This window comes from Macaca mulatta, chromosome 4 (assembly GCF_049350105.2).
Source record: "Macaca mulatta isolate MMU2019108-1 chromosome 4, T2T-MMU8v2.0, whole genome shotgun sequence".
NCBI lineage: Eukaryota > Metazoa > Chordata > Mammalia > Primates > Cercopithecidae > Macaca > Macaca mulatta.
The window spans coordinates 44582199-44603924 of record NC_133409.1 but is presented as its reverse complement, the minus strand read 5'-3'; the positions used below and the strand labels follow the sequence as shown (position 1 = coordinate 44603924).

Here is a 21726-nt window from a genome sequence, read left to right as displayed (position 1 = left end):
CGTCACAGAACCCTTCCCCCCACAGCTAAATTCAAGTCCTGAGCCAGCCAGCTGCTCCTGACTGCTTACATTAAACTAATTTGTGCTGCTACATTGCAGCTGCTTAATTTTTAGTCTGAACTTTATCACCAATAAGTGTTACAATAACAAGCGATATGATGGTATCTCTGAAGAAATATCCATCAACCCCCAAACAATGACAGCCTCACAAGAGTAGACTGCAGAAAAACAAATTTAAAAAACAAAAAAAAAAAAAAAGAAAGGAAGAAAGAAAATTACCCCCACACTGCCTCTTTAAAAGGGGGGAGGGGCAAACTTTTAGTGGGAAAGGCTTTAAAATGCTGCTTTGTTCCAAAGGCCGTTCTGCAATGATGAAGGGGGATGATTGAAAAGGTTAGTAGCAGGGGAAGAGTTAAGAAGTAAGATGTGCTTTTGCTAAAAGGGGGTGATTTGCAAGGTGAGAGCCTTAGAATGGGGAAGGCAGTTTCCTCACAACAATGCAATCGGTGCTTTCTCTCTTGCTCACCGTCCTCCAAAACGCTATGCAAACCCAAACTGCAGCCTGGGCGGTAATTTCAGAGTTGCCCCAAACATTATTCTTTGGCCAGCCGGGCACTGGAGCTTACAATATTCCGTGTTGTTCCCCATGTTTTCCTGTGTTATTTTCCTAGCTCAGTGTAAATGCAGAAACTCTTCTTTGGACAGAAACAGACACTGACCTGAACTGGTTTAAATTCCTGCCAAATATGCAGGCACTGTTTTTGCTACATTTTGGAATTTGGCTTAGACCATGTGTCAGGCATTTATTTGTACTCAGAACTAGAATGGAGACCTAACAACTTCAAAAAATAAAAGTTGTTTTTTTTTTTTAAAGTATTAAGAATGACCTGAAAGTTTTCTATTATTAATTAGTTTGAATACGATTCATGTTTTTAGTTGAGATATCTCATTACACACTCTCCTGTTTACTGCAGGGAAAATTCAGTTTCACCCTGCTCGGTAATTACAAAAACAATTCCTTTGAAAGCAAGGGAAGAACACCCATGTCAGCTATTTACAGCATTTTAAAAATTCCGTGGTTTTCAGAATTAAGGTTCAAAGTGAATGTTATTTATGTTGAGTAATAAAGTAGTTTTTCTTGCACAGATATACTAAATGCAAAAAGAAATGTTTACACGGGAATGATTTTCCCAGGGGTGGGAAGGGGGTTGGGGAGGTGGAGGTTTGGGCCCACCCTAGGTTTTTCAACTTGACACCTTTACATCTTATGGTCCCAGCCCAGGTCCTAGCAGATTTCTTTTTTCAGAGAGCTGGTAAATCACGCTACGGAACTGACTCAGAGTGCCACGGGGCATGGCCTTGTTTCATGGGTTTCTATTGATGATCCTCCACCATGGCGGGGCAACTGTGTTTGCAAGAGCCCTCCAGGAGAGGATCCCAGGGGAAGTAGATGGATGAGGAGTCCCTGGAGCCCATCAGGATTACTCTTCCCCTCCCCCTCTCTGGTGCCAAATGGGTCACTTGCACAGTGCAAGGCTTTCTCTCCACAGGGCTCAGCGTGATACCTCCGTCTGCTGTTGGCAAAGCTTTAAGACTGCTGGGAACTCAGACGAAAGCCTCCTCAGGCTTGGAGGTGTGGCAGGGTGTAACTAGAATGAGTGCAACTTTTTAAAAGGCACCTAACCATATAGGCAGGCTAGGAAGGCTGCAAGAGGGAAGGGCAGCCGAGCAGAGGAGGGGAGGGTCGCTCAACAGCAGCTTGCTCTTCTTAATGATAGAATTAGCAGCAGTGTTTGGTTGCTCTTGAACAGAGTAAAAGACCTTAATAGGCCAGACGTCCTATTAAAACCTCAATTGTGAAATTAGAAATTAACTTGATGGAATGTGACAGCCTATCTTACCTATCTATTCTTTCAGAGCTGGACTAAATTAGTCTAACTAGGACACTTGAAGGCTTGTGAATCAGTTCACACGATCAGTGTGAAGAGCGGGTATGAAGACCCAGATGCTGGTGTGTGCGTGTGCGTATAAGCCCCAACAGGTATGAATTCAGAAGCAGTGGATATGCGGGTACTCTTCACTCTCAAGCAAGACCCACATGACAGAAAGTTCTTGCTACCAGCCAGGAATGATCTCATAGGGTTGAGCAGTTTGAATTGGCTACTTTCCTGAAAATCTCTAGAAACAAATCCTTTTCGACATAGCCTTTTCCCGAACAGCACCAAATTAGAGTAAACGCCACAAATCCTGAATTAGAATCGTAATTTCGAAAAGCGGCTATTTTTATTCTTGTGGGCTCCATAAGCAGCAAGGCACTCTGGTCACCGGTTCCTTCATTACGTCTCTGAACTTCCCTCAATCTAGCTTTGCTTTTTAGCTAAAAATCAAACCTCTCTGGCGTCTAATTGTTGGAGAAGTGGAAACAGTTAATGGAGTATGCAACGGGGTATGTTGTAATTTCCAATTCACAGCATTAACGCTTGTAGTCATGAGCTTGAAATGTAGCATTTTTCACAGAGGGAAAGTGTGGAAAGCATATGTATGACTAAGGAGTACAAATGTTGTTTTGCATTTTTGCTTACATATGAGAGCACAGGCCAAATTATAGAGTAACAAAAGTCAGATATATAATTGTCTTTCATAGCATTTTTCTTCATAGAATTATAAATGACTTATCTAAAATTAAAACCACCATTACTATTAATATTTTTATATAAATATGAAGCATTTTTCCTCCTAATATCTTATGTGACTTTACAGATTATCAAAAGAGATAATGCACATGAAAGTGTTTTGTCAACTATGGATGCTATTTGAACATAAGGATTATTGACATTGTTATCACATCTGTCTCCAAATTTTTTTTTTTTAAGGTGGAGTCTTGCTGTGTCACCCAGGCTGGAGTGCAGTGGCGAGATCTCGGCTCACTGCAAGTTCCGCCTCCCGGGTTCACGCCATTCTCCTGCCTCAGCCTCCCAAGTAGCTGGGACTACAGGCGCCCACCACCACGCCTGGCTAATTTTTTATATTTTTAGTAGAGATGAGATTTCACCATGTTAGCCAGGATGGTCTCGATCTCCTGACCTCATGATTCACCCGCCTCGGCCTCCCAAAAGTGCTGAGATTACAGGCGTGAGCCACTGCGCCCGGCCTCTCTCCAAATTTTAACCAGTAAAATTCTATTCTAAGGGCTGGGTGCAGTGGCTCACACCTGTAATCCCAGCACCTTTGGAGGTTGAGATGGGAGGATTGCTTGAACCCAGGAGTTTGAGACCAGCCTGGACAACACAGGGAGATCCCATCTCTACAAAAAAAAAAATTAAATAGCTAGTCATGGTGGCACGTGTCTGCCACTCCTACTTGGGAGGCTGAGGCAGGAGAATTGCTTGAACCTGAAAGACGGAGGATGCAGTGAGCCAAGGTGGCAGAACCTGGGAGGCAGAGATTGCAGTGAGCCAAGATCAGGCCACTGCACTCCATCCTGGGTAACAGAGTGAGGCTCCTTTTCAAACAAACACATAAACAAATAAAAAATCTATTCTATCTTTTATTTGAAGATAGGTAAACAAAGGTATATTGACTGCAAAATCTTCCAAGAAACAGAACTAAAAGACAAAAATCTTGTAACAATTCTTCACTCAATTAGAATGTATTGTCTGTTTACTGTGTGTGTAGTAACGGGGCAATCCTGATGTCATGCAACTGAAGACACACTCTGAATAACTTCTTCCTTCTCAAAATATGTATCTCCACCCATGTATAGTGCCCTCCCATTCAAAAATCAGGAAACTACACAACAGAATGAGAGGCCAGTATCTCTGAAATCCCTCAGCTGGCATGCACCCAGCTATGCTAGATCCAGAGCGGTGAACGGTGGGGCTGATTTGGACAGAGCGACTCCTACCCAGGGCAGACCTATCCGTGAGGCTCACCTGACGTCGTGCTCAGAGGCCATGATACTTTTAGGTGCCCATGAAAATGTTTTAATTACTTTTAAAATCTGAAGGAAAAAAAGGAACTTCTAGGTCAAAGAAAGATTTATTTATTTATTTATTTATTTATTTATTTATTTGTTTCTAGAGAGAGTGTTGCTCTGTCACCCAGGCTGGAGTACAGTGGCGCAATCTCAGCTCGCTGTAAGCTCCGCCTTCCAGGTTCAAACAGTTCTCTGCCTCAGCCTCCCTAGTAGCTGGGATTACAGGCACCAGCCACCACATCCGGCTAATTTTTTTGTATTTTTAGTAGAGATGGGGTTTCACCACCTTGGCCAGGCTGATCTTGAACTCCTGACCTCGTGATCCACCTGCCTCAGCCTCCTAGTGCTGAGATTACAGGCGTGAGCCACCACGCCCGGCCTAGAAAGCTTTTTTAATATATACCATATTCATCTTTATACCAACATGATCATAAAATACAATTTTTTACTTTTTCACTGGGGGAAAGAGCCCACGAAGGCAAAACATGGCTGGGTTAGTTTCCTATTCCTGCTGTTACAAGTTCCTACACACTTGGTGACTTCATTATCTTACAGTTCTGGCGGTCAGAAGTCCGAAATGGGTCTTACACGACCAAAATCCAGAAGTCGACAGGGAGGAAGAACTGAGGATCCTACATCCTGTGAGGGAGCAGCGAGAGCACTGCAGTAAGACATAACCCTCCTTTGCCTCTCTATGTCCTCTGCCCCATGCTGCTTATGTCCTTATTGAAGTTAAGAGTCCGGCTGTCATTGAGAACCTCTGGTACTGCACCATTTGATGAAGGGCTATGAAAAACTCCCCTGAGAACAGCAATGCACACTGATCCTACCAGCTCATTCACTTTAGAATACACTCTCTAAAGCCAATACTAATGGCTGTAGACAAGTGGGGCAGGATTGTCAAGATACCTCTACCCAGTTCTTTCTACAGAACTGGTCTCTACAGAACTGTCTGGTTCTCTGAGGTCACAGCAGTATAATCTTAAGGTGACCATTAAAATTTGATTGACACATTTTCAGGATTTAAAGTAAAATTAAAAGAATGTGGAAGGCAGCTGTTTATGGCACTGTAATAGATAGCCATGTTTACGAAAACAAATTCAAGTTGAGCAATGATCCAGCAGATTTTGTTTGCCAGGGAGGACCATTGAACCAATGGGACCCACATTTTTCCCACTTCAAGAGATTTTTTTTCTCTCAGTGACATTATGTAACTGACTCAGATCTCATTTTTCCTTTACATACCCAGACAACCCCAGAGATGCTGAGACCCCAGAGATTTCACTTTTTATCATATATTTGGCACAAAGAAACACTTTTGCAGTCTATAGTTTAAACTAAACAACTGTCTGGGACACTCTTGTGATTGTAGGTGCTAATTTCAACTCTCTGGTAACCCATTCCTCAGTATTACCATCTATAAAATGGATGTAGTGATAATAAACTAAGTCATGAAATTGTTTATGAGGAATAACCACTGATGGGATTATATGGCACTTTACACACATAAAATCCTAAGTAGTCCAAGCAATCAAAAGTAACACTTCCCAGTGACATCTCCATAAAAGCCACTTTCTTCTGAACAAATACAAACTTTCCAGAGATGTCTAAGCCACAGAACTGCACAGGCAGATGGGAAATGTAAACCCTACAGAGAAACAGAGAAATGAAACGAAATCTGCATTTGAACATTGGAGTTTTATCACAATTGCAATAAGTTACTATATGTTATTTTTCTTACCATAATGAAGAAAAGATATCACAGAAAATGATGTTAAAGCAGGCCTAACATACACTTGCTGAGTTTTCTGGTGAAAGATTATGTTTTCAAAAAACTTCTCCAAGGGAAATTCTTTGAAGTATTTTTACTGCCATTTGATGGGTTAAAATTTTGTTATTTGCATTATTTTGAAATGTCTTTGTACTCTAAAGCCTGGTAAAAGGATGCATAATTGTGGAAAACAATATAATAAATAAGAGAAAACTAACAGTAACAATATAAAATACATATGGAATTCCTGACTCCAAAGAATTGAAATGGGGAGAGGGTGATTAAAATGAAGAGAAAAGTTGACAAGTGAAATTTCAAGCAGTTTTATTTTTAATGGGAAAAAAAAATTCTTCACCATTAATGTGTAATCTGCACAAAGACAAGGTTAAAAAAAAAGAGAGCAGAGTCAGGAAGGTCAGGGTGTTACATCGGATTTGTGCAGAGAAATTATATAATAACACTTTGGATAGATGACTTAAGTGAAACTGGAATAATGACATCCTGAATATTGTTTGGCCACAAACAGTAGAAATTTCTCCCTTTGTAATGCCTTCCACCTCATCCTTGCAAAACAGGATAGGGAACGGAGCAAACTCTGAACAGCAGAAAACTACATCCAACCACCAACAGCAAAGAAGAGAAAAGAAACCATGAAGTGGGCTTATATTACTCCAAAATATTCTTTGACATTCCCTAGATTTTTTTTTTCCATTTCGCTACTGTACTTGCCCAACCATGCTGGGGTGTTATGCTATTTTAGACATGAGTTAACAGGTCTCTTTACATACACACAATTCCACATTCCAGTGAGACCTATTATATCCTTTTCCTCCCTACCCCACCCTTGCAGTGCACACACACACACCGCTCTCTCTCCTTCTCCACCCACACAGTACCATCCCCCTCTAGTATTTTTTATTTGTTGTTCAACACTTCCCCATTACTGAATGTTTCCAAGGCCATGCAAATCCACATGCCTGAGAAAGGTTTTCTACCATATGACATGGTTGATTCTGCAAAATAAAACAGCTGTAGACAGAGAGCAGGTAAAACAGAACAAATGGCAAAAAAAAAGGAAGAGGCTTTGACTTGGCTGGTAATTGAGAGGGTGGGAATAGACCTCAGGGGATCTTGTAACCCTTGCTACTCAATATGCAATCTATGGACCCATAGCATCAGCTGGGAGCTTGTTAAAAATGCAGAGTTTCAGCTAGGCACAGTGGCTACAACTATAATCTGAGCACTTTGGAAGGTTAAGGCAGGAGGATTTCTTTTCTTTTCTTTTCTTTTCTTTTCTTTTCTTTTCTTTTCTTTTTTTTTTTGAGATGGAGTCTCGCTCTTGTCGCCCAGGCGTGTGCTACCATGTCTGGCTAATTTTTAAATTCTTTGTAGAGATGGGGTTTCTCTATGTTGCCCAGGCAGGTCTCAAACTCCTGGGCTCAAGAGATCCTCCTGGGGTGCAGTGTACACTATTGTGTGTTGCAGTGCGCACACACACACCACTCTCTCTCATTCTCTACCCACACAGTACCATCCCCCTCTAGTATTTTTTATTTGTTGTTCAACACTTCCCCATTACTGAATGTTTCCAAGGCCATGCAAATCCGCATGCCTGAGAAAGCTTTTCTACCATATGACATGGTTGATTCTGCAAAATAAAACAGCTGTAGACAGAGAGCAGGTAAAACAGAACAAATGGCAAAAAAAAGGAAGAGGCTTTGACTTGGCTGGTAATTGAGAGGGTGGGAATTGAGAGGGTGCAGTGACGGGATATCAGCTCCCTGCAACTTCCACCTCCTGGGTTCAAGTGATTCTCATGCCTCAGCCTCCTGAGTAGCTGGGATTACAAGCGCCCGCCACCATGCCCAGCTAATTTTTGTACTTTTATTATAGACGGGGTTTCCCCATGTTGGTCTCGAACTCCTGACCTCAGGTGATCTGCCCACCTCAGCCTCCCAAAGATTACAGGCATGACCCACCGTGTCCAGCGGATTTCTTTATTATTATTATTATTTCAATAGTTTTGGGGAAATAGGTGGTGTTTGGTTACATGGATAAGTTCTTTGGTGGTGATTTTTGAGATTTTGGTACACCCATCACCTGAATAGTGTACACTGCACCCCAGGAGGATCTCTTGAGCCCAGGAGTTTGAGACCTGCCTGGGCAACATAGAGAAACCCCATCTCTACAAAGAATTTAAAAATTAGCCAGACATGGTGGCACACACCTGTAGTCCCAACCCCTTGGGAGGCTGAGGTGAGAGGGTCACTTGAGCCCAGGAGTTCAACACCAGCCTGGGCAACATAGTGAGACCCCCCATCTCCAGAAAAGAAAAATGCCTACTCTGCATCAGACCTACTGAATGCACATTAAAGACAGAGAAACATTTCACTGTGTCAGTCTCCACTGAAGACACTTGTCAATGATTTAAATATCTATATCCAATGGGGAGAAAACTCATAACTTCCCTTGGTACATATTCCAAGAACTATTAGCCTACGTAATCAAGATGCAACTACACTCCTCACCCTTCACCCATCAGCTTTCTCATAATTTATTGGATTTTTTTTTTTTTTTTTTTTTTTTTTTGCTGTATGTGCAGATTCCTATTCTCCCAACAACTTCATGGCAATGTAAGGTAACTACAGTCTGGTTGGATGAGATGGCTCACATCTGTAATCTCAGCACTTTGGGAGGCTGAGGCGGGCAGATCATTTGAGGTCAGGAGTTCAAGACCAATCTGGCCAACATGGTGAAACCCAGTGTCTACTAAAAATTCAAAAAAAGAAAAAAAATAGCTGGCCATCGTGCCACATACCTGTAATCCCACTTACTCAGGAGGCTGAGGCAGGGGAATAGCTTGAACCAGGGAGGTGGAGGTCACAGTGAGCCAAGATTGCTCCACTGCACTCCAGCCTGGGCGACAGAGTGAGACCCTTTCTCAAAAACAAAACAAACAAAAAAAAGGATAACTACAGTCTAAAAATGGTGGGATTTGGAACAAAGACCTAAGGCCCCAATACTCTCTACCCACTCAGATATTTAATACTGTGATAGGTGCTTCATCCTCCATCACACCCAGTGAAACCTTACAGAGAGAGAGAAGGGTGAGAATAGTATTACTCTCCCAGAGGCATTTTTATTTGAGTAAAAGAAATGACTGAATCTATAGTATTTGGCAGAAGAAAAGAAATTTTATTTTTTCCTTTTTATACCAAGAAGTTGGGCTGGAGGATGTTCCCTTTATCAGGTCTTACAAGCCTTGTTCATAAGGCCAGCCCTGCCTTCACTGCAGAGGCAGACGGTTATTTTTTAAGCATTACTTGGAAGTTTGTTGGAAAGTGGTTCCTAGGTCTTAGAAATAATGGAAAACAAGACATGAAGGATCAGAGCAGAATTATGTGAAGTCACCTTTAAAAAGGAAGAATTGCTCTGTTAAAAAAATGACTCTACCCTAAAGGGGGCTCATTGCCATGGAAAGATGGTAAAGGAAGACTCTCAGAGGCAAACAATGGTAGGACCCATCCAGGTGCTCTGGGAATGTCCGCTCCATTATCAGACTTCGAGGTTGATTGAGCATTTTTGGGTCAACTGAAAATTCATTCTTTTAGTAGAGATGAATGCAAAACGTGCTGCTAGACCTTAACAATTTCTGGTACTGTTGGCAAGATTATTCCAAATGCTGTTTAGATGTTTCAAGCCAACTTAACCTGATGCCACCATACATCCGATGTATCTAAATCCTACCTTTCAGGTTCTGCCCTTTGAAACAAATTTGAAGTATGGGTTGACTTGCCTTAAAGTTTGAGTACTCAAGGAAAGGGCTAATCATGGAGGTTCCAGTATTCTGGTTCTTAATGCCATAACTTCTCACAGTCAATAAATGGGTTGACTTTCTAAATTATACATCAATCTTAAAAGCTGGGTTAATGTGAGTCACCCCACTGAGAAAGGAACACTTGCTCAAAATGCTGACACATCAGCATTCTGGGCCTACAAGCCTTGGGACTAAAGACAAACTATGATAAGTTAATCAAAGCCCAAATGGCTGCTCTGTGAAGCTTCTCCAGAGATAATCCTGGGCCCCTTAGTTTGTGGTTACCATACTATTATGAAAATGGGATTACAAATAAATCTCTAAGGTCTGTGGTTCATGAAACTTTCAGGACTCTGTTTTGTTTTGTTTTTTGTGTGTGGTTTTGTTTGTTGTTGTTGTTGTTGTTGAGACAGAGTTTTGCTCATGTCACCCAGGCTGGAGTGCAATGGTACAATCTTGGCTCACTGCAACCTCCACCTCCCAAGTTCAAGTGATTCTCCTGTCTCAGCCTCCCCGGTAGCTGGGATTATGGGCTCCTGCAACCACGCCTAGCTAATTTTGTATTTTTAGTAGAGACAGGGTTTCATCATGTTGGTCAGGCTGGTCTTGAACCCCCGACCTCAGGTGATCTGCCTGCCTCGGCCTCCCAAAGTGCTGGGATTACAGGCATGAGCCACCGCACCTAGGACTCTTTAGAAATATTTACTTACTACCCCACAAAATGCCGGGAATACCATGGGAATGTCAAAGCACAATCATAAAGTCATCAAGGGGAAATTTTCGCCTAACTATTTTTCAACAAATATTTTCTGTGTTTCTCCCATGTGCCTGGCACTGTGAGTAATTGTGAGAACACTTTGAATGGGGAAATAGACAAGCAAGAATTCATAATGCAATGCGCTAGTGCAATAACAGAAGAACAGGCCAGTTTTCTAAATTGTGTTTGAGTTGATACCTAAAGGGGAAGAAGGATTTGGCCAAGTTGGTGATCTAGAGAAACTGACTGATCTGCAAAATAAAATGGCTGAAACCATAAAGCAGTTAAAACAGAATGAATGGCAAGGAGAAGAAACAACCATGACTCCTCTAGTAATTAAGAGATAAGATGAACATAGATCCTGTAGCCCTTGCTACTGAAATGTGGTCTGTGGACCAGCAGCATCAGCTGAGATCTTATTAGAAATACAGATGGTCTTTTTTTTTTTTTTTTTTTTTTTTTTTTTGAGACAGTCTCGATCGCCAGGCCAGAGTGCAGAGGCTCAATCTTGGCTCACTGCAACCTCTGCCTCCTGGGTTCAAGCTATTCTCCTGCCTCAGCCTCCTGAGTAGCTGGGACTACAGGCATGCACCATCACCCAGATGGTCACCAGGGCGTGGTGGCGCATGCCTGTAATCCCAGCACTTTGGGAGGCCGAGGCGGGTGGATCACCTAAGGTCAGGAGTTCAAGACCAGTCTGGCCAACATGGTGAAACCCCCATCTCTACTGAAAATACAAAAATTAGCCAGGCGTGGTGGCGGGCACCTGTAATCCCAGCTACTCAGGAGGCTGAGGCAGGAGAACTACTTGAGCCGGGGAGGTTGCAGTGAGCCAAGATCACACCATTCCACTCCAGTCTGGGTGACAGAGTGAGAGTCCGTTTCCAAAAAAAAAAAAAAGGAAAAAGACATACAGATGGTCCCCAATTGATGATGGTTCTCCTTAGGATTTTTCAACTTTACGATAGTACAAAAGCAACATGCGTTCTGTTCGCTCCTTTATTGATGATGAAGTTAGGTCTGGAGAAATCTATTGTAAATTGAAAAAATTATAAATTGATGAGTTTATCTGGATGTAACCCCATTGTCAGTTGAGGAGTGTCTGAATAGAATTTACAGCCCTATCTGAATCAGAATCGATATCGTGGCATGTTTAGAGAACTACACGTCTTTCCATATTATTAGATGGTAAAGTCATTAAGAAATAGCCAGAGATAAACCTAAAAAGCAAGGGAGGGCTAGATTGTAAAGAGTCATATTTGCCATACAAAGGGGTAAGTTTGGCCAGGCGTGGTGGCTCACATCTGTAATCCCAGCACTTTGGTAGGCCTAGGCAGGCAGATCACTTGAGGTCAGGAGTCTGAGACCAAGACCAGCCTGGCCAATGTGGTGAAACCCTGTCTCTACTAAAAATACAAAAATTAGCCAGGCGTGGTGGCACACACCTATAATCCCAGCTACTTGGGAGGCTGAGGCAGGAGAATCTCTTGAACCCAGGAGGCAGAGGCTGCAGTGAGATGAGATCGCACCACTACACTCCAGCCTGGGTGACAGAGAGAGACTCTGCCTCAAAAAAAAAAAAAAAAAAAAAATATATATATATATATATATATATACACATACATATACATAGGGGTAAGTTTAAGAATTGCAGAGTGGAGAGAGAACGGATTTTTATATTCAACATGTCTCTAATAGCAGGCTGAACATTTCTCAGGCTTTTGGCTACGATTAAGTGTAACAGCAGGGTGAAGAATGGATTCAACCTAAGACAAGTTTATTAGTTCTAACCAAAAAAAAATGAAAAAAGTGGAATTAAGGGAGATCCAATACGAGTTTTTTGAGAGGCAGACAGGACAAGAACTAATGACTGATTCATCTAAAAAGTAAGGGAGAGGAAGGAGAAGACTAAGATTCTTGTTTCTCACTTGGATACCTACCTGGATGATGCTGCTGGTCATACAGCAGCAGGGAAAAAAATTGGACGGAGAATAGGCAATGGGGTCAGAATGGTCTCTTCCAGACATGTTGAATATGAGGAACTTTGTACACAACTATGTAAAAAGAGCTATTTATATATTTGGATCAAAGGAGTTATATATTTGAAGCAAAGCTAAGGAAAGTTACAGAAACGGAGACCTGGAAATCACCGACACAGAGAATAATTGATGCCATAGACAAAGATATTATTTAATATTTGCCAAGAAGGCTGTGAAAAGTGAGAAGAGAATCTTCCTCCTGCTTATTTCTGCACAAAGTTCTCTCCTCTTTCCCTTACTGCCCCCCAACAAAAATTCTGGTGTACCGTTGTCATTGCTGGTGAAGAGCAACTAGTTTCTGAAATTTTTTGTGACATTTCTAATTATCTCTGAACATATCTGTCCAAAATTCCACTTCATTATGGTTATACCTTGGATCAGATGATTGTATGTGAATCTGATTTTAAAATGCATACCTATAATTTCTGAAAATTAGTGTATTTTCCACTCTCAGAAATATTTTTGAGGAATATTTTGCATTTTGCAAGGTCATTTACCTAGTTCTTATGTTTAGAGCAATAACCAAAGATATGTAATTCCCTGGTAATTTATAACACCCATGGTTCACCAATATCAGGCATTTTGGGAAACAGACGAACTTTGTGCTGATCCTCCTACCACACTGCTACATAGAATGCTACTAGTTCTCTTCCCACTTTCTCTCCCAACAAAAGGCTCATTAAAACCAGGAATAAAGTGACATGATGTCTTGGATTGTATCTAAAATAATCCAGTGGAGTTCAAATGGAGAGAGAAAGGGGTTGGATGGGAATATATATGAAAACAAGACTGATCATGAGTTGATTATGGTTGAAGTTAGATGAATAATATTGGAGTTATTTTTGTGTATGTTTGAAATTTCCATAATAAAAAGTTTTCTTAAAAAAAAAATAAATGATGATCAGCGATTGACTCTAACTTCTTGCTCAGGACCAGATTTCTAAGGACAGGGCAGGACACAAAGTAAATAATAGTTTATCTCTGGATTGATCAATACTCTCAAACTATCACTCTTTGCTTAAGGCGTTTTTGTCATTCCAATTAATCTAACATCATTCAACACATTCATTAACATTAACATTAACATCTTCCAAATCATAATTAATAGAAATAAGACCAAGTGTTTTATGGTGGTATAAATCATTGGGAAAACCTTCTCAATTATATAGTTGATGAAAGCAATAAATGATAATAATTCTGCAAATTCACCTCAAGATGATCCTCAACAGATCCACAAGGTTCATTTATTTAATTTAAATTCCTACATAGTACATTGAAATGTCTTCAATATTTCAAAAGCCAAAGTTAGAAAAATAAAAGTATAATGACAGTTATGTCTCATTTAGCTTTCAATCTACTGTTGGGGGGGGTTGGGGGAAAAAGATATTTTTACAAGAAATATTTACAAATAGAGCCACAAAGTCTCTCACTTAGTTCACCAATTAGAAACAAATCAGAAAATACATTTTTAAAAACGTTGACTTTTTGAGCGCACATAACGAAAATTTCTAACATCAAGTGAGTAAAGAAATATGTGTTTATTTTTGATGCCATACTATGTTGCTAAAATAATAGAGAGAAAGAATTAACTGAACCAGAGATGTTATACATTGTTGTGAAAATGATTCTTGAGTCTAAAAAGGTAGAGAAATAATTAATGCTGTGATTCAATCCATGTTGATATTCTTACCCTCAATACATGTATACAATTATAAATATATATATTGTTGTTGTTGTTGTTGTTGTTTTTGTTGTTGTTGTTGAGACAGAGTCTTGCTTGGTCACCCAGGCTGGAGTGCATGACGTGATATTGGCTCACTGCAACCTCTGCCTCCCGGGTTCAAGCAATTCTCCTGCCTCAGCCTCCCAAGTAGCTGGGATTACAGGCATCCGCCACCATACTCAGCTGATTTTTGTATTTAGTAGAGATGGGGTTTCACCATGTTGGCTAGGCTGGTCTCAAACTCCTGACCTCACCTGATCCTCCCGCCTCGGCCTCCCAAAGTGCTGGGATCACAGGCATGAGCCACTGAGCCCGGCCTAACAAACATTTATAAACATCTACCACAGGCCAGGTACTTTCTAGGCACTGGAAACAGAGTGGTGAATGAAAGAGACCAAGCAGCTAGCATAACCTTACATTCTAGCAGGAGAGACAAGCACAAATGAAGGCATAGAAATGTACTATGCGAGTAGTGATAGGTACAAAGAAGAGAAATTAAATGGAGTAATGGAGACGAAGAGATGGAGAGGAGGCACAGGCCACCTATTTTAGTGGCTTCTCAAGAGCACGTTGCTCCACAGTTTTTAGGTTTTCCTCTGGCTATAAATGTTTAAATGGTTGGCACCCACCTGTTTTAGTTTCTCAGAGTAGCAAATGATCTAGTTAATCTCCTAAGGTTCCTTTCTATCCTATCACTTTATTATCAATAACTTCATGATTAACCACATTATGAACAACTCTGTTTTTAGAAATTTGTTCAAAATTTAATATTTATGGAATTCTAACAGTTTCATGGTCCATCTTCCCTAATTCTCTTTTCATTCTAACAGATTCTTTCTCTGTTCCCTGTCCCCCCAGCCACACAAATTACTGACATGGATCATAAGTCAGGTATTCAATGTGGAAATGCATTAATAATGTGTTTATACTGAAAAAGCTACACAAATTGTTCAATAATTTTACTACTCACGTCCCAGATTCTCCCTGCATAAGCTCCTGACATATCACAACCTGGCCACAAATTAGTGGACTGGGGTCAACTTCTGAGTCGAGGTCCAGACTGGTCATCAACTCATGGGAACACCAGCACCAAACCTCTGCCCTAAACCAGGTGCCTTAAACCAGGTCTCATGGGATACTATCTCATGGGAAATTTAAATCTGAGGCTCACAAGTATGTCAGCAAATACAAAGCACTGTGGAAATAAGTGTGCAGTCAATGCCATGAAGCAATAGAAGCAGAGTGTAATGAGAAGGCACATTCTACGGAGAATGAAAGTGAAGAGAGAATTGCACTATGGAGAAAAAGCAGGTAGACTGGGCATGGTGACTCACGCCTGTAATTCCAACACTTTTGGAGGCTGGGAGGGTGGATCACTTGAGGCCAGGAGTTCGAGACCAGCCTGTACAACACAGTGAAACCTGTCTCTACCAAAAAATACAAAAATTAGCCAAGTATGGTGGTGTGTGCCTGTAGTCCCAGCTACTTGGGAGGCTGAGGCATGAGAATCTCTTGAACCTGAGAAGCAGAGGTTGCAATGAGCCAGGATATCATGCCACTGCACTCCAGCCTGGGCGACAGAGTGAGACTCTGTCTCAAAAAAAAAAAAAAAAAAGCAGGTAGAGGAGTTTTGTCCCAAGAATAGCCTCCTCCTCTCAGCCTCCTTGAAGCATCACTGTATAGCACATGCCAGGAACTTTCCCAAGATAAGTCCTCCTTACTTCCCCTGGGTTTATTCTTACTTAAAAGCCTGTCAATTGAGGTTACCTGACAGTTACAAAGCAGGATTAAAACTACATTTAATGAAGTTTACCATCATCATTTATGCAACAAAATGACCCTCTTAGTCTGGCTGATGAGGCCACTTATCAATAACATATTCCAAAGGCTCATTGTATGCAGAGCATTCCAGAAAACATAAACGGCACAGGAACATTGTGATCCTATGAAAGGGAAATTAATAAATAGTAGCACTCTGGATAAAGTTTTACAGGAAGTTTAGCATGAAGAATTGCATGATTGCAATACAGTCATGATTAAGAACACACACTCTGGACCTCTAGACTGCCAGTGTTTGGTTTCCAGCCCCCCAGTTAAAAGCTGTTTAATTTTGAGCAGATAACTCCAATCTTTCTACACTTCAGCATTTTCATTTGTAAAATTGAGAATATTAATAGTTCTGCTGCAGAAAGTATTGCAATAATTAAATGAGTAATATATGTAAAATGCTTATTGTTACACGAATAGCTTATGATAATGAAAAGGATGGAATCTACAAGTACAAATATTGTGAATGATAAAAAGAAAAAGATTGGGCCAGGCACAGTGGCTCATGCCTGTAATTCCAGCACTTTGGGAGGACGAGGCAGGTGGATCATGAGGTCAGGAGATCAAGACCATCCTGGCCAACATGGTGAAACCCCATCTCTACAGGAAAAAAAATATATATATACAATTAGCTGGGTGTGGTGGCGCGTGCCTGTAATCCCAGCTACTCGGGAGACCGAGACAGGAAAATGGCGTGAACCCAGGAGTCGGAGGTTGCAGTGAGCTGAGATCTCACCACTGCACTCCAGTCTGGCAACAGAGTGAGACTCCGTCTCAAAAAAGAAAAAGAAAAAGAAAAAGATTGTTTCAATGATATATTTATCCTCTACATTGATGCTAGTGTTTTACCATGCATAAAGGCTCCCCAACAAGACTATAAACTCTGGAAAATTCAGGACCATGTTTAGTTGGCATGTTGGGAACTTGGGAACTGTCACAGTTTCTAGCACATAGTAGGTGCCCAGTAGTATTTGTTAAATTAACAACTGGCTAATCTAAGCCCACTTGTATATCCTTGTCAATATACTCAATTATATACTCAATAGTACAATCCTGTCTCACATTTATTTTTACTTTTTGTTATTCACATTTGGTTTTATCTATTTACCTTGCCACTTCATTTATCTCTTGATACATAACTCTCCTTGACAATAGTGCAAGGGGATTCAAACTTACTGTGACTATATTCCTGCTTGGTAAAACATCAAGCCCTAATATATAGAAGTCTTTTCTATCTATTCTTTAAGTGTAAACACTTTATCGCATGTATGCTTCATTCTAGATTCTGACAGAAACAGAGTAGGAAAACTGTGGCTCACCCAAGACCCAGTCTTTCCCCAGGTTCCCCACAGATAAGCTCTGAATCTGTTATAATTGACTCACCACGACCTGCATACATTTAATTCCTCATGGCATCCTTAGATCTTTTTTGCCACATCCTTTTGCTCTGACTCTAAGAGGAAGCCAACCATCTCTTCGCTGGCCTGTGCCACAGATGCCTTCCATGTCAATACCATCTGTGATCCCGACGGAAATGATAGTTAAAATTTGTTGCATCTGTTATTGAGCCTATCTTTGTAGTAGGAGTAATGAAATTTGGCTTCTAAACTAATTCATCTTTATGCAGATAGCCCAAACTAACCTGCAATTAAAACACTGAAAGTAGACACAACTGGGAGATACAAAATAAATGTGGGAAAAGTTCTTTTTCAATAAAGAAGCATGATTATTTTGAGAAACATCAACTCCAAGGACTATAAGCTAGTAGAAATTAAAATTATGGGAAAATAGAATTTTGCCGATAGACTTGAAATTGTGAAAATAAGTAGAGTGTTTGATAACCTGAAATAAACTCTTTCTAAAGCACTATTTTTATAGTGGAACCAGGGGTAGCTATTATTTTGTTATTATTTTAATTGTTTGTGAACATATGGGATAAAGAAAAGGAACATAAATGTGATTGCAGCTAAAGTATACCTGAAAGAGTCAATTAAATTCATGTTCTAAAGAAGCATAAGAATGATGATTCTGTCACTCAGAATTGAAGAGGCTTAATGTACATTGTAAATTAGTAATGTTTAAGATTTTCAGATAGTGTGTATATTGATTAAAAAAGACATTGAGAGATTTCAAATGGCCAAAAAGTATAATTGTCTTTATGTATATCAAAATATATTTTTGAAATTTCTGAATTTCTCAATCATATAAACAGTAAACATCTAGCCCTAGAAGAAAATGTAATCCTGTTTTACTTAGTTGGACGTACTTTTTCATACACAAGAACATTTCGCTGGTTTTCCAGTGATCACACAAGTGACTGGTGATAGTTGGACGAGAGCCCCAGCGCCCCACACTTCTTCCAGGCCCCTGTGAGTTCACCCTGCACTCAACAGAGTATAGACAGTTTAACGAGTTAGCCAGAAAATCCTGGGAAATCTGTCTCAGTGTAGACTATTCAAAGCTGGTATGCATCATTGTAATTTGCTAACAGTGAATATTGATTCTGCCACAAAGATAAAATAACGAATTGGCTGGGTACAGTGGCTCACGCCCGTAATCCCAGCACTTTGGGAGGCCCAGACAGGTGGATCACAAGGTCAGGAGATAGAGACCATCCTGGCTAACACGGTGAAATCCCGTCTCTACTAAAAATACAAAAAAATTAGCCGGGCATGGTGGGTGCCTGTAGTCCCAGCTACTCGGGAGGCAGAGGCAGGAGAATGGCGTGAACCCGGGAGGCAGAGCTTGCAGTGAGCCTAGATGACACCACTGCACTCCAGCCTGGGTGACAGAGCGAGACTCCATCTCAAATAAATAAATAAATAAAAAGGAATTTTCCCAAACAAAGATTCAAGAGATAATTCTTTAGTAAAGAGATAACTTAATGGCTTTAGTTTCATGGACTAATTTATCTTAAATTATGAAGATTACAGAATAAGACATTTTTAGGGCCATTTCACATAGATGAATCAAAAATTCAATCTTGAGAAGTACGAACAAAAGCAAAAATTAAATGCTATTCCAGAGAAACATATTTCGAGTCTTACCCTACCGTATTGGTTGCTCAGGGTTGCATAGGTATAAAGCAGGATGAAAATTTTATTTAAAGAAGTTTTACCAGCATGATTTATACAGTAACACGGCCATCTATGGAAGGAGCATCGCTCTGGGGTTAGGTTGCCTGGATTCATATTCAGGCTCTATAATTGCCTAGGTGCACACCTCAAGCAACCTGCTTAATCTCTCCCAGTTCCCTCATACAGAAAAAAGTGTAAAATAATATCTACTTCTAAGGATTATTGTGTGGGTTAAAAAGCTAGTGTAGACTGGGCACGGTGCCTCACATCTGTAATCCCATCATTTTGGGAGGCCGAGGCGGGTGGATCACGAGGTCAGGAGATCGAGACCATCCTGGCTAACATGGTGAAACCCCATCTCTACTAAAAATATAAAAAATTAGCCGGGCTTGGTGGCGGCACCTGTAGTCCCAGCTACTCGGGAGGCTGAGGCAGGAGAATGGCATGAACCCAGGAGGCGGAGCTTGCAGTGAGCCAAGATTGAGCCTCTGCACTCCAGCCTGGGTGACAGAGCGAGACTCCGTCTCAAAAAAAACAAAAAAAAAAGCTAGTGTATAAAGTGTTTAGAACAGTCTGGTGCATACTAAATGCTCAATAAATATTGAGTTGCTGTTATTGTTTTTATTAGTGCTAAGTAAGTAGGTCATCAATAATATATATTCATGGACTGTGAATACTTTAGAAGACACTGGATTTTCCAAAGGAAAAATATGACTTACCAAGAAGATTATGATGCAGTGGAAGAAGAAAGAAAAATACAAATATAACTGATAAAAACAAAAATGTAAATAGTACAATAAAGTCTAAGTGGAATAATGTAAACAAATGTTACAAGTGTTAATAATTATTATAATTACCCCACTACTATCCATTAGTGATCAATAATTTAGTAAATTGTGCGTAAGTTCACACTTTTACTGTCAAGACAATGGATTTTTTAAAACAGGTGGCTGTAAAATTCTAAGTAACTTTGAATCCAAACAACATATTTTAAAAGCAACTACTGATTACTTAGTATGAAAAAAGAACATTTACCTCAAACAGTAGCTAACATATCTTCATAAAACACTCAACCCACTCCTTTTAAAACAGGGATGCCAGCATTGTTAATCTTGTTCTACACATTCTAGTCAATGCAATAAGACATGAAATGGAAATAAGAGTTATAGGTATTATCATTCATAAATGATGCTATGGTCTACTTAGAACTTTCAGGGAATACATTGAAAAACTATTATAATAGAACTAATAAGAAAGTCACCTAATATGATCGAAAACAAAGCCCATACCCCCAAAATCAGTACCTTCTTAAATAATGCCAGCAATAGCAGTAAATGTAAGGATAAACAGATTCTTTTCATAATTGCAGTTTAAAAAAATGTTAAATGCCGAGAAATAACTTAGAAAAGGGTAGGACTTCTGTATTTCCCCACCTCACACACACACAAAACACCTGCAACAACTTATGGAGAGACAAAAGAAAACTTGAATAAAGTTCATATACCATATTCTTAGATGAGAGACTAAGTATTATCAAAATACCTACTTTCTGTGCATTCATTTATCATTTCCAGTCAATTATAATAAAAACATCAGTGAAGTTTTCTCAAAGTTGGCAAGGTGATTATAGTGTCCTCTGGAAGGATAAGGCCAGATTTCACTTGGATTTAAGGAAATTAGAAAACATGTCTTATATATCCAAGCTTATGAAGCAAGGATCATGCACATACATATATGAATAAGAAAAGCCCGGAAGAAAATTATTTTAGGCATGTTTATCTCTGGATGATGGGATTATGGGTAGATTTTTGCTGTTGTTGTCCTCCTGCATTTGACAAAATCTTTACAGTAACTACTCTCTCTATCTATCTATCTTTTGTTTGTTTTTGTTTTTGAGATGGAGTTTCACTCTCCTTGCCCAGGCTGGAGTGCAGTGCCACATTCTCAGTTCACTGCAACCTCTGCCTCTCAGGTTGAAGCGATTCTCCTGCCTCAGCCTCCCAAGTAGCTGGGACTACAGGCACCCACCACCACGCCCAGCTAATTTTTGTATTTTTAGTAGAGACAGGATTTCACCGTGTTAGCCAGGATGGTCTCGAACTACTGACCTCAGGAGATGAACCCTCCTCGGCCTCCCAAAGTGCTGGGATTACAGGCGTGAACTACTGCACCCAACCTACTTATCGATTTTAGAATTAGAGATAATATACCTTTTTAAGAGAAAAAAGGAAATGAAAAAAATAAAGGAATAGCTTGGACTTTGCAAGCAAAGATGATAATTTTGCCATGATCAGTAAAAACTGTACTGATCCACTGAAAATCCACGTATGAGGCCTTTAAGCATATCATTATTAAATCCTGTGTTGAGACGAGGTAATCACACAGGTATAATCTATTAAACTTGTTAATTATTAACTTGTTAATCTGTTTTTGTTAACTATTAGCCTGTTAATTATTTATTTAAAAAAAAAAAAAAAACATTTAATGCCCTCTACCAGAATTTGGCAATCAAGAAGAAGAAAATGACTAGAAATGGGAAAACCACTGAGGTGTGCAAAAACTGAAGATGCCTTTTGAGGAGAAGAATGCACGTGGGTAGTTGAGGCACAAGAGAGCACTCGGGCAGACAATGAGATGTGAGGTGGCTGCCAATGAGAAAGAAGAGATTTTGTGGAGTCTGTGCTAGCCCTGGGTCAAGATTCTCAAGGTTCCTTACTCAATTTGAATCCATTTTACAAA

General features: G+C 40.2%; 1 long non-coding RNA gene across 2 annotated transcripts in view; it reads left to right on the top strand.

Moving 5' to 3' along the window:
• The first annotated feature begins 298 nt into the window (after positions 1-298).
• The window catches only part of LOC702175 (uncharacterized), a 39421-nt gene continuing 17993 nt past the window's right edge, over positions 299-21726 (top strand). For both annotated transcript variants that reach the window (XR_003728829.2, XR_003728828.2), the window contains exons 1-3: positions 299-393; positions 1918-2041; positions 4532-4642. This is a non-coding gene — a long non-coding RNA (uncharacterized LOC702175). The remainder of the gene's footprint in view (positions 394-1917; positions 2042-4531; positions 4643-21726) is intronic.